Here is a 15,972-nt window from a genome sequence, read left to right as displayed (position 1 = left end):
TTCAAGCATCTCTATAATGAATGCTGCAGGCCAATGGGTACAATATTCAACCTATCCAAAGGACCCATTGTGAGACACCGTTCAATAAAATAGTAGCAAAATGCACAATACAAATATTCAATAATATATACTGGCCTAATTTTGATGCGTTGAGAAATGCAGAGATTTCCTAGCGATATATATAAAAGAGCACTTCTCCAAGCTTTGTAAGGTCACTCATGAAAAAGATTTCATAACATTCATTAGAAAGAAGGTTGGTGGTGGCGGCCCATTTCGACGATTGAAGGGTGTAAGTTGTATTGGCGAGGTCCTTGTTGAAGAAGTGTTCCCTGGGTCATGGAGGCGGGAAACATAACATAACAAAACAAAACACAAGTGCAAGGCGTTTGCGGTAATGGAGAGGATGTAGTTAGTATTTGTCACAAAGCCCTTTCCTGGATAATTGCGTCCGCTACTAAAAACCAATAAAGAAGGGCGCGAGGCAACAGTTATTTATATTTTAGCAGGGAGGCCGGCCCGTGAGTTCTCACGTATGGCGAGATTGCTGGGGTGAACGAAATCACAACGGAGATGCTTGACTACATTTTTAATTATATATGTTTACTACAGAAAGAAGAGATTACCGGCCAACGCCCGACACCATAAAAAAACCATCACAATGCCATCGGCCTTGTCCGCGCAGGAAGTAATCTGCCGTACACTAAGCGCACACACGCGCTGGGAGGCCAGCGCACGGCGCTAACTAGATACTAACACCACAAAGACAACCAAATACACAAGGTGACCCTACGGAGGCACTCAATCCACCGTAGCCTACGCCCTAACCTTCGACCTCGAAAACATAACTAAGACAGCTGTACACGACACGCAAAACACTCTAAAGGTAAATACTTGTTAAACCTCGGCAACGCAACTACAAAAAAATACTAGCAAGTACGCAACACGCAAAACACCATAGGGGACAAACATCATTACCCCCGACAACAGAACTTACTATAAAAAATCTCCCAGCTCTGCAAGCTGTACACGACATGTGAAATGCCCTCAAACATCGTTACCCTCGACAACGACAATTACTACACAAAACACAAAAAACCAACTCTCAGCTTGTTAGCTACAAGTGACGCTAGAAAAAACCAGAAGGAGGTGGATATTCGATGGAACAAACAATTACAAAGGGGAGGCACGGCAAAATAAAGTCTCCACGAGGCCAGGAGAACCCGCCGGTTCACCGGCGGAAAGTCACGACGAGGTGGAGCCGGCCTCGCCGGGCAGCCGCTAACCTGTTTCGGGGCTCAGAGGTGCGGAAGCTGGTCCGCCATGGGACTCGTGATGATGGGCGAACTCGAGCGCTAAGCCGAGGCGTTGGTCGATCGGTCGCGAGCCTACCTAGGTACGTCAACTAAAGCGCGTCTCCCCGGACCTTTCCCCGCGTAGCACGTTCAAGAATCTCCAGCCGACTGCCCCAAGCGACCGCGTGCGCTCCCTTAAATAAACTTCCGCCGGGCGCGGATCTGCCTTACTCTGACGCCTCCCCAGTGTTCCTCTGTTCCCCCCTCCCGGGGCCCTCGGAAACTCGCCACGATTGCACGCGCGTCCGAGCTAGCGATCGTGACGTCAACCCCTGCACCTGCACGCTGGAATGTCGCAGCCCATTTTTGTCCTCGTAGCAGGCAGGGCGAAACAAAGGGCGTGAGCACCAAGCCGAAGGAACCCCCAGAATCCTCAGCGCGCCGCAAAATGGCTGGCCCCCATTCGGGAGGCCGTCATGTTGGTCACCCGAATATAAAAATATAGGGCCTGGCCTGCAGTTGGTGACCCTTGCTCCCCCCTAAAGAATATTCTCCCATAGTATGCTAACCTACACACAGGCCACCACACATACACACTGCCCTAGACAGGCAATAAAGAAACGCAACAAGAAAGTTCGTGACGAGTCAATGTCTTTTTTTGGTCGCACAGCTCGGATGAATCGTTGAAACGCGCACTCACGGACCTGAGCACGCTCCCACCGGCAGAGCACCTTCAGTCGACTGCAGTGCGCAAGTTCACGCGCCACCACACCACGCACACAACTGTTCGAGTTTTTCGCGCACCGTGGGCGCGCGCCACTGACGCACCCAAGGTCCACTTACGCAAAAATATGCAAAACGAGAAACATCGCACACTTCGTTCTCGCAAAAATCCCCCCCAAAAGACCCATCCTCCACTAAAGCACATTTCACGTGCGTAGAATACACGCGTGTGCTCCCCTACTTACGAAAAGAATGGATACGCACCACATTCAAAAAGTCACCCTACGCCGAAAGTCTATTTGCATGCTTCGGGGACACAAGCAGCATCACGCGGACAACAACACCAAAAAAAACCTTCAGCATAACAAAACATGCACCACGTCTTTAACCATCCAAAACACTGAAGCTACGACAAGCTACCCCAGCACGTTTAGGCCGACTACACCCGTCCCGGAGGCTCATGTAATCCGCCCCCATGCTACCGAGGTGGGCTGTCCCTTACCCGTTAGACCAAAACGGGGTATGGGCGCGTGGGAGTGGTTTGGTACGAACTTTCTGTAGTACCCTGGCAAATCGGAGAATATTTCTCTGAACCCTAGCGGTAAGTTCCGGGTCCCCTCGTGCTGTCGTTCAGTAAGGCCGGTCCCAACCTTCATGTCCTGAACAGACTGCGATTGGCGTGGTGGTGGGAGCTCCATATCACTTGAGTCTCCATTTTCCCATGTAGTGCTCCGTTCATGCCCCTGCCACGATCGCCTCTGCTTTCCTCGCTTGCTGTTGACAACTTGACCGACGTGCTCACAGCAAGTCCTCAAAGTTGGGGCGCCCTTCTGTTCTTGCACGAGCTCACTGCGACCAACTTCGGACCTTCGGAAGGTAGCCCGTTATCCTCGGTTTTCGGAGCGGCGCCGCGTTGCGACTTTGGGCACGGGTGACCACGGGGTTTCACGTCGCGTCGCCAGACTCGACTCAAGCGTACAGGCGGTTCCCTTCTCGTGTTGCCGCGGTCCCTTGGCCTGTTTTTTATGGTGCTTCTCGAACTCGTCGCCCGGTGCCGAGGCTTGGAGTTTGGCCTCCTTGTCCCAGTGTGGATCCGGGAAATTTACGGGTCGGGCTCCATCAACGTTCCCCAAAACCAGGTCGTACATCGAGTTTTCTAGGCACTCAGCCTTCAGGCGACCGGAAAAGTAGGAGGCGGCAACCATTATGGAAGCCTAAGGCAGCATTAGCACCGAGTGGTCCAAAAGGCAGACAGGCGATTTTGCCCTGGTTAGGTCCTTGTCTGAAACCAGGCACCGCTTCACAATGACCGTATTGCAGCCCCTATCCCTAAGAACGCGGTCCTTCCTCTCGGCGACGAACCCCTCCACGACTGGCCGTCCTTGGGTCTCCGCCGATGACTCCCCAACGAAACCCGGGCCGACGACTGTGGTCTCCCCTCCGTTATTGAGCTCGTCGAACCCCTCCTCCACACCTGCTGAGGCAGATTCCTTTAGATATGCCGACGGTTTCTTCGGCGCCTCCAGCATGCACTTCCAGCCATGGTAGCCCATTTTCCCACACTTGAAACATTTCGCCTGATCCGTCCTCCGACCGGGCTTAACGCTGCGGCAGTTTTTCGCAAAGCGTCCCACGCGGGAGCACAGGTAGGACTGCCTCGCCTCCGAACCCTTACTCGTGCGAGGCGCCGGGGCAGGGCCCGTTTTCCAGTCGGCCCGGTCGCATCCCCAGCGGCCTTGTGCTTCGGGACAGTGCGTCTCGCAAAACGCAAAATTGCTCCATACATGACCCTCGACGTACTGCTCCGCCCTAGCCACAAGGTCCACTAACACGGCATCCTTTCCCTCCTTCGAAAACAGTTCCAGACTCGAAGAGCAAATAGACAAAAACTGCTCCCTCAGGAACAACTCGAAAAGGGCCTCACAAGTCCTGTCTGCTCCCGCGAGCTCTATCCACCGATCCAGAAAGTTGGGCAGCCGAGTCACAAACTGAGAGCACGTTTCCTCGTTCAGAGGCGTGGTTCACCGAAACCTTTCGCGGAAACCCTCCTCGGTCATCCGAAATGTCGCCATCAGGGGCTGCCGCGACTAATCATAATCCGCACACTCCGCTGCGGGCATGCGGCAGAACACACTCAATGCCTCGCCCCTCAGACTGAAGCTCAGGGAAGTCGCCCACTCATCCGTAGGACAGTTCTGGCCCTCGGGCACACGTTCGAACCGTAAGAGGTACGCGTCTAAATCGTCGCGTTGCTCATTAAAGGGTGGTATAACTTTGCACGGGCTTATCTTGCTCGTTCCCAAACAGCAGACCCCTCTGACGCGGCGCCGGAAGTAGGGCTCTCACGTTCGCGACGCTGCAACGCCAGCTCATGTTCTCTTTTTATTTCTTGTATTCGTAATTGGGACTGCTGCTCTTTCTTGTAAAGCTCCCGTCCGAACCCCTCTTGTCATTTCTGCCACTCACTTTCCTCGTCCTCTTTTTTTCTCTGCCGTTCCCTGTCTTCTTCCTCTCTGCGCTACGCGCGTTCCGCATTCTGCTCGTCAAGGCGCCGTGCAGTCTGCTCCTTCACATACTCTGGCAGGTCCTCGCCCTCAAAGCCGAGGGCTCGTCGCAGTTCAATTTGTTTTTCTGTCTCCGCCTTTATTCCCTCGAGGTGCAGGCTACAATAAGCTCAGAGAACAAACGCACGAGCCAGCGGCTAGCTTTACTACCAGTGAGCCTTTCTGATTTCAGCAACCTTAACATGCGGCTGACCGGTCCTGTCGCCGACGCCAATTATTGTCACAAACCCCTCCCCTGGATAATTCCGTCCGCTAGCAAAAACCAATGAAGAAGGGCGTGAGGCAACAGTTGTTTATAGTTTAGCAGGGTGGCCGGCCCGTGAGTTTTCACGTGTGCGAGATTGCTGGGGTGAATGAAATCAGAAGGGAGATGCTCGAACACGTTTTTAACTACATATGTTTAAAACAGCAACAAGAGATTACCGGGCAACGCCCGACACCAAAAAAAAACCTTCACACTTCATCGGCCTTGTGCGTGCAGGAAGTAATGTGCATTACACTAAGCGCACACACGCGCTGGGAGGCCAGCGCTCGGCGCTAACTAGATAGTAACACCACAAAGGACAACCAAATACACAAGGTGGCTCCTACGGAGGCACTCGATCCACCGTGGCCTATACCTTAACCTTCGACCTCGGAAACATAACTCAGACAGCTGTACGCGACACGCGAAACACTCTAGAGGCAAACACTTGTTAAACCGCGGCAAAGCAACTACAAAAAAATAATAGCAAGTACGCAACACGCGAAACACCCTAGAGGACAAACATGGTTAACCCCCCACAACAGCACTTACTATAAAAAATCTCGCAGCTCTGCAAGCTGTACAAAATACGTGAAATTCCCTCAATCATCGTTACCCTCGACAACGACAATTACTACACCAAACACAAAAAACCAACTCTCAGCTCGTTAGCTACAAGTGACGCTAGAAAAAACAAGGAGGAGGTGGATATCCGATGGAACAAAGAATCACGAAAGGGAGGCACGGCTAAAGAAAGTATCTACAAGGCAAGAAAAATCCGCTGGTTCACTGGTGGAAAGTCACGACGAGGTGGAGCCGGCCTCGCCGGGCAGCCGCTAACCTGTTTCGGGGCTCAGAGGTGCGGAAGCTGGTCGGCCATGGGACTCGCGACGACGGGCGTTCTCGAGCGCTAAGCCGAGGCGTTGGTCTATCGGTCGCGAGCCTACCAAGGTACTTCCGCTAAAGCGAGTCACACCCGGACCCTTCCCCGCGTAGCACGTTCAAGAATCTCCAGCCGACTTCCCCAAGCGACGGCGTGGGCTCCCTTAAATAAAGTTTTGGCGGCCGCGGATCTATCCTGCACTGACGTCTTACCATTGTTCCTCTGTTCCCCCCTCCCGGGGCCCTCGGCAACTCGCCACGATCGCACGTGCGCGTCCGAGCTAGCGATCGTGACGTCAACCCCTGCACCTGCACGCTTGAATGTCGCAGCCCACTTTTGTCCTCGTAGCAGGCAGGGCGAAAAAAAGGGCGTAAGCACCAAGCCGAGGGGACCACCGGATTCCTCAGCGCGCCGCAAAATGGCCGACCCCCGTCCGGGAGGCCGTCATGCCAGCCGCGCAAATATAAAAAATGGAGGGCCTGGCCTGAAGTTTGTGACAGTAGTGCAGCGGGAGCACTGTACACTTCTATGAAGCAGAATTTGCAGTGTTGTTATCAAGAAAAGTATTCCTGCAGTCAAAACATATACTGTCTGTACAAATACAATATTGTGCACAATTAAGGCTGCATTATTCAGAATGAGCTATTGGAGAATGATCTCCAGAAATATTGTTAATGGGGGGGCACAGTGTAGTTTTGAAAAAAGCCAAAATAGTTTCGACGTTGCGGCCGTGATCGAACACAATATTTTCGTTTAAGTTTACGGTAACTGGAATGCTCAATTTCCGATTGTCTTATTGGACCAAATGAAAGGGAAGGTTTGTTCCACATCTGTCCAGCCTGTAAAATGGCAAGTTCCCCAATAAAGGCGGAGGCTTGTTGTCTCTGAAAGGCCATATTTCTCTACCGTACAGTGACCACGCGGGACGTGTTTCGGAAGTGCACGGTGAAATGATCTCGGAGGTGTTATAAATTTATGCGACACAGGAGACTGAGAAAAACATAGGCCATGGTTGTCTAATTTCGAAGTGTTGGCACTCACCGGGAGGGAAGCTAATGTCAGTTTGTCTTTGAAAAGTGTGTGGTTCTATAGAAAAGGAAAGCTTGTCCCGCTTACAAAAAGAACTAAGGCATGTAAGGTGGAACATCTCCTAGGCGAAGAACCTAAAACAGGGGCTTCAATTCAATAATTACAGTTCTCGCTTGTTAGGAGGCATGTCCTGTTCTTCAGATTACAGTTGTACGCCGTTCATACATTTCTCACCGGTCCGGGAAAACAAAATGTAACAACCAGGAAAACGCAGCAGTGATGAAACCTTCGAAAATGAATGGAAACAGTGAAGCTTTGACTTACAACAATGCGTTTCTCCAACTATTCTTTTGAACCTTAAAAACCTGAGAATGTAGGATGGCTGCTTTTTGCGATCGTTGGAAAACACCACGCGTAGCAATGCAAGGTACCTAGCAATGTCTTCTCTCTTCTGCACTGGCTACTTGTCTACTGCAGTTAGTACGTGAGGGTTTTCCTGAAGGGTAAGCGCCTTCCGTTTTCGCCGTGCTATCAAGGCAGGACATAATTCGGGGTTTCAAGCTCAACGGTGTTCTCAAAACTTGAAACGCACGATGACAACGAGAGCACGAGCGATTATTGCGGCTGTGCTTTTATCGCAAACACGCACTTCCGGAATCTCGAAGTGAAACTTCTGTTGTAATCGCAGTGATGGTGACGATAGCACAAAATAACATAAGGCCATCTAGTTATGACGAATGGACCACTCAGGAGCAAACAAACAAACCATCGAACCATCTCGCGGGGTTCGTAGGTTATAAAGGCTCTCGTCATATGCGGGGTAAATTTGTGACAATGGCGGACATAATTGTCATCATCGTGATTAGCTTATTTGTATACACAGTAGTACCAAGGTTGTGAAGTGTACCCAGTTGGATCAGAATAAACCAATCGGCCCCACTTGCAATATATTCTCTTCAGGACCGCCAGTGTTACCTCGAACCACTCCGATCGTGCGCGACCCGTAACCATTCTTTGCCTCGGAAATCGCGAATTTCTTGCCTCCATCAAGTTAAATGCTTACCCCTTCGTGTACATCCGCTTTCTGGGGGATACACCGATGGCAATTTAGTCTCTGTACAGGGCCATCATGAATCACATTGTGTTTCAAATTAGGACTATGATATCCTCTGCTAGACTCCCTTCTCTCATCTAGGACGGTCGTTTCCTGTCAGTGAGCGCTGCTCCTATCATCCTCGTTCCTACGGCGAATCGAGCAAGCCCTTGTTTTTTTCCAGTGTTTTGATGAGGCGCGAAGTTTTGTCCCCATATTTCATCCCGTCAGAGCGAACCTGATGTATATAATGATAGCTGCGATAAGCGGTAGCTGTCTTTTTATTTTCGGAGTTCTTGCCTATGGCACCGAGGCCCACACCTATTTTTTGGTGGATTTCTTTCTCATAGCTGGAATTAGCACTGACAGCCTAACTAGGGCAATTGCACTCTTCTTCTTGTAGGTTTGCCTTACCTGCTCAGAAGACGGCACTTTTGGCGTGGTTATTTATTACTACAGTCACTGAGCAATCCAATGTCATCTGTAAACCTCAAGTGGCGCAACTATTCCAAGTGTATTCGCAATCCCGCATTTTTCTTGTAAAGCTTCCTATGAACACCTCCAGACATTCTGCGAAAAGTTTTGTTGAGATCGTAATTCCTATCGCGCTCCCGTTCTGAAGAGGGAACTATCGCTTTTCTTCTGAAGGATTATCATGCTCGCACATCGCTCAGTTTCGCAAGAGTGATACAGGCTCGAACCGAATTTGTGTTTGGGGAGCAGATATCTCAGACGGAGGGTCCTAAGAGGTATCCAATATTATCTGGTTTATTAGCGCTTACAACACTGATTCGGTGTGTACTGCATTATCGCTTTTCCGTAGTCTCTAAATGCGATGCCATTGGGACTAGCAATCTCCGCTGTATTTTATATATCCTAAATAATCACTTCAACGTCACCAGCTACGGAGTATAAAGTTTAAAGCAAAGAATTACCGGACTTAACGGAAGTCTAGGCAGTCGCCAAAAATGTTAACTATAACCTTCGTGAACTGGTTGTGTGCAACGAAAAATAGCTGATGTGTCCGTAATTCTTAACGTCCTAGGTATCTTCATTCTTCTGAATCAGAAATGCACTGATGTTTTTTTTTCATACTACGGGCAATTTATGCCCTCACGTAGCTGCATAATGAGTTACACAGCTTTTCTTGTACAATATAAGAACCCTCCTTTGAAAGGTCGCTAGTTATATGGTCGGAACCTGCGGCTATTTATATTTCGTGCCCCTGAATGTTTTCGTACTTCTTTATTTATTCGTGGGTTATCACAATCTAAGCATGCAGGATTTAAAACTTTCTCCGCTTTGCCAAAGATATCAAAAAACGTACTTTGTGCCCATTCCCTCCTTGATAATCTTGCCCTTGGTATGCGTACTGCTACCCTGGTGTTCTCTGACTTCGTACATTGTCTTTTCTAATAGGTAGCTTCTTGTTACATGTTTTCGAGGTTCCTCCACTCGTCATTATTTTTTCATCACATCTATATAGTACGCGCAAGTGTATTTTGATTTACTTGTCGTAATAAATTTGGACAGATGCACCAAATACATCTGGTCCACCATACTCGACAATTTTATCTTCCTCCGTTTCACAATGCGGTCCTTTCTTTTTTGAGTAGGCCAGTGTTTTCTACCTGCTGTTTTTTTCGCAGCTGCTTCTGACTGCAATGGCCGTTGTTAGGTTATCATTTAGCATGCCGTCAGTGTCCCCATTCTCACTGGTTAAAAAGAGCGAATTTGTTCTGAAGGAATATTTTAAACTTCTGCGCCTCATCACTGCCTGCATGTCAGCGACAGGGTTCTTCTCTTTTCGTTCCAGGTACAGCGTTTCTTTCCTATTTCTCCTCACTTTTGCTATTTAGTTTCTTGCGAGGTCCCGCGTTGCTTTTCTAGTTCTCTTTTTTCCTAGTTCTCCTACTTTACTTTCAACGTCCAAGGTTGCCTTGCCCCCAACTACTCTATGAGTTCTGCTTTGGATGTTTCGTACTAGCGTGATGCCAGAAAGAATGAGCCCACTTTATTTTTTTACCGTTAGGGATATTTCTTGCCACTGTCCTATTTTGTTCTCAGAAGATTGTGCTCATTATAACCAGGCAATTTCTGAGAACAACGAAAACAAGTGTTTCCTGCCGAACCTTACTACTGCATACTCCAACTATTCCACTCACTTTCTGCCACTTGATTTTCAGCTATTTCCGTGTTAATATTTCCTGTCCCAACTTGATCTGCGGTTTTTCCTTCATTGCCGATTCGTTGTCTTCGAAGAAACTGTTTAGGGTCACACCATCTGAGCTTGCTTTTAACTGATAGGTTTGCACTATCTTTACCCTGCATCGCTTTTTAAGTTCATCGCTACCGTTACTCTTGGTTATGCTGATAAATTCCTTCACCTACGCAGATAGGTTTACTGTTGATGAAGAAGCCATCCCGCACTCAATTTTTGATGTCCTGTGTAGTACCTAAAAGGCAAGCTACTGAACTCTGCGACGACCTTTTCTGTTCTCTAAACCTCGCTTATTCTTTTAGATCCGAGGTAATCTACGAGAGGTGCTGCAATATTACTGCAAAGTTACCTCACTAAAGCAGTTTTGTGAGTTCAACGCGTCCAATTAAAGATCCAGTGGCAACCTGGCTGGACCGGCTTATTCTAAGCCAACAACGGGGAAAGGGTTGGGCTAAGGGCGTGGGCTCGTCTAATAGAGATAGTCGCTTGACTTTTTTGGGGGTGGCTAGGCATGGGGCATGGTGCGTTGAGGTAGACACCTTGGAACTTTGTGGTTTGTAGGAGAAAACGACGGTGCCTGTGTCTAGCTTCTCCACCGTCACAACACACTGAGTGATGATCGGTGGTTCATCATATGTCGCATTTTATGGCGTGGATTGCTGCACCACAATTACACGGACAGGATGTAATGTACGGGTAAAGAGGAGGTACGAGTTGGCAATGTAAATGAGCAGCAGTAACATAGGTCATAGCTTACGGCTCTCAGGGTGATTCTCGAGGTGCAGAATTCTCTAGTTTTTGCAGCACGTCTTACAACGGTACGTGAAGGAGGTCGTTAATGAAGTCTGTCATCGGGACGAGTCCGCTTAGTTGGCCGGAATACGTAGAGAGGACGGTTTGGCGTAGGGAGCTCGTTGCTACTACAATGGTATGGACGCGATTGTCTGCGAACGTACTGATTTTTTCTTTCAAATATGATTTCTGGCAGTTCGAGAATCGTCTCTTTTTCTTCATCTTTTAATAACATGCGTGGACAATTATGCTGCGACAACGGAGGGGGCCTTATATACATTGTTCTGGTACTCCGTGTATAGAGAACCGAGTTTTTTTATTTCGTCATCATGGCGTGCCGACGGCTAAAGAACTACTTTATTTCTGAATAAACACAACGACAAATTGGCGGGGTGACGGAGAAGTCAGAGGGTGGACCTTGGCTAAATTTTGTCTCTATACCGTTACTGAATTCCTACACAAATCTGGTCTTGAGCCCGCGCGAGAATTATACGGATCTTTAATGGTTCTGAAACAAACCTGAACGTAGTGATTGGGATATAAAACACAAGCTTTGACGTGAGACTGGATACGTGCTGTTCAAGTTGCTCTAGGTCTTCTCCCTGTTCTCCGTGTCGTCCGAAGGGACGAGTAAAACGTTCATGTATATAGCAGGCACTGCAAGAGTACGGGTAGCCTAGCTGTGTTCATCATTGTGTTAGCCGTAAACTCCCCTTTTTTTTCTGGCAGGAGACCAACTCCGGTGGCAGGCCTTGTAGTCGACGGCTTTCGCATCTCGGTGTGGGGTGGATTCCAAAAGACGTAGCGGACTAAGGATTTACCTAGCTAAGAATGGCGCAGCGTTCATGAATAAGTCAAAGTTACTTGAATGAACTTGCGCTGTGCGAAAAAAAATAGACATCACAAACGTCGAAGTAGATATCACCCACCGTGGGTCGATGTCCATCGCATCAGCCATTATCATATGAATAAGTAAATAGAAACATCGCGTGTGCGGAGAACTGGGAACACGGTAAAGATTGAGACGAGTGGAGTTTTTTTGACACCCCCTACTAAAGCACACCTCATAGCCTAGGTGAATATTGCCCGCAATAGATCCTCACGATTTTTTGAAGCAGTAAGCAAGGCGAAAGTCGGGTTATTCAATACTTCGCCGTTTGCAAGCATTGCATTCATATAAGAATAACGTACGTTCTAGAACCATAAAATTAGACTTATGACGTTGTCGTTCAGGAAAGGACAGCAATTCTTTTGACCGTCAAACTGGATTTTCTCACCACCGCATACGGCAGAAGGGATGAACGGGTGCCTCAAACAAACACCGGATAACCTAAGCGGGCGCGACTAGTCCCTCTAAAAAAACCTAAAATGAATGAACTCACGTTACATTGTTGCGTTCTTACCGCGCACAGAACACGTGAGTGGCCAAATTATGTAGACAGAAAAAAGATTTGGAACCCTATATTATTTTCTATATTCCCAAGAACGCAGAAGCCGCGCTATCCTCCAGCATGGCAAGCTAAGATTTGTTATTGTGAGCACCCTCTTTTCATGTGCCGCTTCGGTTCTTCTCCTTGGATAATAATTGGCCAAACAGCCTTTTTCCGCTTTTCCACAGTGAGAAAATAATTTATTTACACTACCATGGACTTTCCGCTAAGTGGTAGCGAAGTGTGCCATGCTCCGCATGTGTTCCTGATTCTCACTGCAATTATTCGAGTTACGTTACGTACGATAAACTCTTCTCTGCGATCCATCCACGGAAACGCGAAGTGGTAAATAACGCGAGTACACCAAGTATTTACCAGTCTTAATCATCATCATCATCATCCTGTCTACGCCCACTGCAGGGCCATGGCCTCTCTCATAGGTCCGCAGTTAGCCTGGTACTGTGCTAACTGCGAACAATTTATTTCCGCAAACTTATCCCTCTCCTCGGCCCATCTAACTTTCTGACGCCCCCTTGCCATGCTTGCCTTCTCTTGGGGTCCACTTTGTTATCCTTAATGACCAACGTTTTTCTTTCCTTCACATTGCATGTCATCCATTATTAATTTCTAATAATGTTCTTAACAAGCGTTTTTCCCCCGGCTTACTCTGTTCTCTTCTTGTCCCCCAATGCTACACCGATCTTCCGTTCCATTGCTCGCTGAGTCGTACTCACTCTAGGCTGAACCCTTTGAGTGAGCCTCCAAGTTTCGGCACCATAGGTGGGTACCGGTAAAATATAGGTGTTATATATATTCCTATTCAGGGAAAATAGTAGGCTGGAATTTATTATTCTAGAATGCCTGCCGATTGCACTCCAACCCATTCTTATTCTTCTCATTATCTCTGCCTCATGGTTGGGATTATGGGTCGCTACTTGGCCTAATCAGATATATTCAACTATGACATCCAATGCCTCGCCACCTATTTCTAACCGCAGTTCCCCCGAAGCTATTAGGCGTTACGTAGGTTTTCTGCATATTCATTTTCATGCCCACGATTTTACTCGGCTTGTTCAATACAGTAAATAATCTTTGCAAGTCATCCCGCGAGATATTTAGCAAGGCAACGTCATCTGAGGTTACTGAGATATTTTCCTCCGCCCTATTGCTGCAAATCCAATGTTCTGAGTGCCTCTTGTAAAGATGCTGTAAATAACAGTAGAATATTTATGGCTCGTTGTCTCACGCCCTTCCTTATAGGTATTTTACGGTTCTCCTTATGGAAGAGTATGGCAGCTGTGGACCCATTGCAGACATCCTGTAGAAATCATAAGTTATACTCGTCTACGCCCTCATTCCGCAATACCTGTGTGATTGCTCAGGTTTCCACCAAGTCGAAGGAGTTTTAATAATTTTTGAAGGCTATATATGTGGGGTTGCGTATACTCCACACATTTCTCTATCACCTGACGACTCGTGTGTGTATGGTCTATTGTTGAATCTACACCCTGCTTGTTCATTTGGGTGACTGAAATTAACGGTGGCAGAAATTCTGTTAACGATTACCCATGTAGGTATCTTGCAGGCTAGTGGCAGTAAGCTTATCGCCCAGTAATTTTTTATGGCCGTCGTGTCATCGTTTTTATAGATTAAAATGACGTTCGCGTTCTTCCAGGATTCTGATACACATGCGGTCTTTAGGCACTGCGGATACAGGTTTCCCAGATTTTCTAGTGCAATTTTCCTGCCATGTTTCAGGTGGTCTGCTGTTGTCCGGTACTCACGAGGTTCTTTTCTCACCTGGAATTTTTTCAAAGCCTTTTTTACCACTTCTGTCTTTCATGGCGAGATGTCTTCCTCCTCTGAAGTACCTTCTCGTTCGGTATTATGATCGATGTCGCGGCTACTGCGCAGATCTCTTGAACTCCTCGGCTACTATAGTTATTTTGTCTCTATTGTGATAACATTGCATTTGCTTGTCATTGAGTGCATGCATCTCAATTTTCCGCATGCCTCGACGCCTCTTTCCTGTTCCGTTCTTTAGAGCATGCTCATTCCTCTTTATATTATACTTTCCTAAGTTAGTTGTCTTACGCTTATAGATTAATTTCGAAAGCTCCACCAGTTATATTTTGTCAGATGGGGTCATGCTTTTCGGTACTCACTGTCATGCTTTGCGGCATCCTAATTAAAAGTTCCGTCTCCTTCGAAAGTTTACCACTATCCTGCCTAGCGATCTTACCTCCGAATTCTGCACACTCCTTAACAGTGCGTGTAAGATTGTCCCTCGCTTCCTGTGTCCTAAACTCAGCCTCCTTGGTTAAATCTGAATACCACTTCGGCGGCGCGATACTCATTTCAACTTTTCTTCTTAGTGTTAGCGAATTAACAGGCTTCTTTTGTATCAATTTTACTACGGCCGCGTCTCATATCTAGCCGAATTTTAGTTCTTAGCTGTCCCAAGGACTTCCCCATCCTGCACGACATAAGGGTCATTGCAGTGTATGAAGTCTATTTCATTTTTAGCCTCCACAATCGGGCTCCTCCATGTCCACTTCTGGCACTCCCGTTTGAGGAACAAGGTATTCATGATGCCTATGCCGTACCGTTTTGCAAACTCTACTAATACATGTCCTCGGTTATGCCTACAACCCACAGCATAGCTCCCAACTTGCGTGTCTCCAAACTGCTTCTTGACAACTTCAGCACTGAAGACTACCGTAACTGCGCTATACTGTGCGTTTACTTTAGCCATTGGCGATTTCACATCTTTATAAAAGTGCTCACAGCTACGCGCCTACGCGCGTAGATCTGTACTCCTTTGAATGTGTACCTATTATTAGGACTAAATACAACACCGGCTACCCTTTCGTTCATGCTGTAAAATTTGTCTTTGTTGCCAGCTATACTATTATTGACTAGAAACCCCACTCACAGTTCTCTTCGATCTACTAGACCACCGTTACATAGGACGTGTCCATGTCCAGCCTTGTAAAGATTCACCTGTCCTCCTAACCGCACTATACCCCACTGCATCCCAAATAATGCCCTCGAATTCCTTGAGTACCTCTGGACTCACCTCCCCAGATGAAGTTCTCCTGTTAAACGTTGTCAGGTTCAGATAATAATGGCGGCGTGTTCGGATACAGGGATTCCTCGCGCCCTCTACTGCGTCACAGGTCTGACTGCCGTCGTGGTACATCGCTTCACAGCCGCTGGAAACTGACGGCCCAGGGTTAAATGGCGTATTCATGACAGGTTCTGGTTATTACTACGACAGGGTAGCTAATCCTGCTCTGGTGAGGGAGTACGCTACCGAAAATGGTCGCCGAGATCAACAGGCCCCCCAAGCCCCCTCCTGCAATTTCATCAACATGCAGATTTTTTTGTCCGTTGGGAATACCGCAGTATTTCTGTTCGTCGTTCTGCTCGTCAGGCGGATCCTTTAGGCGTGCTGCACCAATGCATCTGATTGACCAGCTCGGAGTGACAGTCAATCGACGTGAATTCACCAGGACCGGGTTGACCATTACGTGAATAAATCGAATAATTTATTACTGAAGTACGCAACAAGGCATAAAACACCGGCTGGACACCAAGCAACTCAGCGGTGCAAGTGGTGCTCTTGGCTGTGTGCGCCATACGCTTTTGAGCTCGTGGCCGCTCGCTTCTACCCAAGCCTACAATCAGAAGAGACGATG

At 47.9% G+C, this 15,972-nt stretch overlaps 1 protein-coding gene across 2 annotated transcripts in view; it reads left to right on the top strand.

Moving 5' to 3' along the window:
• Window positions 1-15,972, top strand: part of LOC144165710 (uncharacterized) — a 133,999-nt gene that overhangs the window by 105,073 nt on the left and 12,954 nt on the right. The window lies entirely within an intron of this gene.

The sequence above is a fragment of the Haemaphysalis longicornis genome, unplaced genomic scaffold (genome assembly GCF_048455015.1).
Source record: "Haemaphysalis longicornis isolate Haplotype H1 unplaced genomic scaffold, Haemaphysalis longicornis Haplotype H1 scaffold_148, whole genome shotgun sequence".
NCBI lineage: Eukaryota > Metazoa > Arthropoda > Arachnida > Ixodida > Ixodidae > Haemaphysalis > Haemaphysalis longicornis.
The sequence above is the reverse complement of the archived record's forward strand: the minus strand, read 5'-3'. Positions and strand labels throughout refer to the sequence as shown.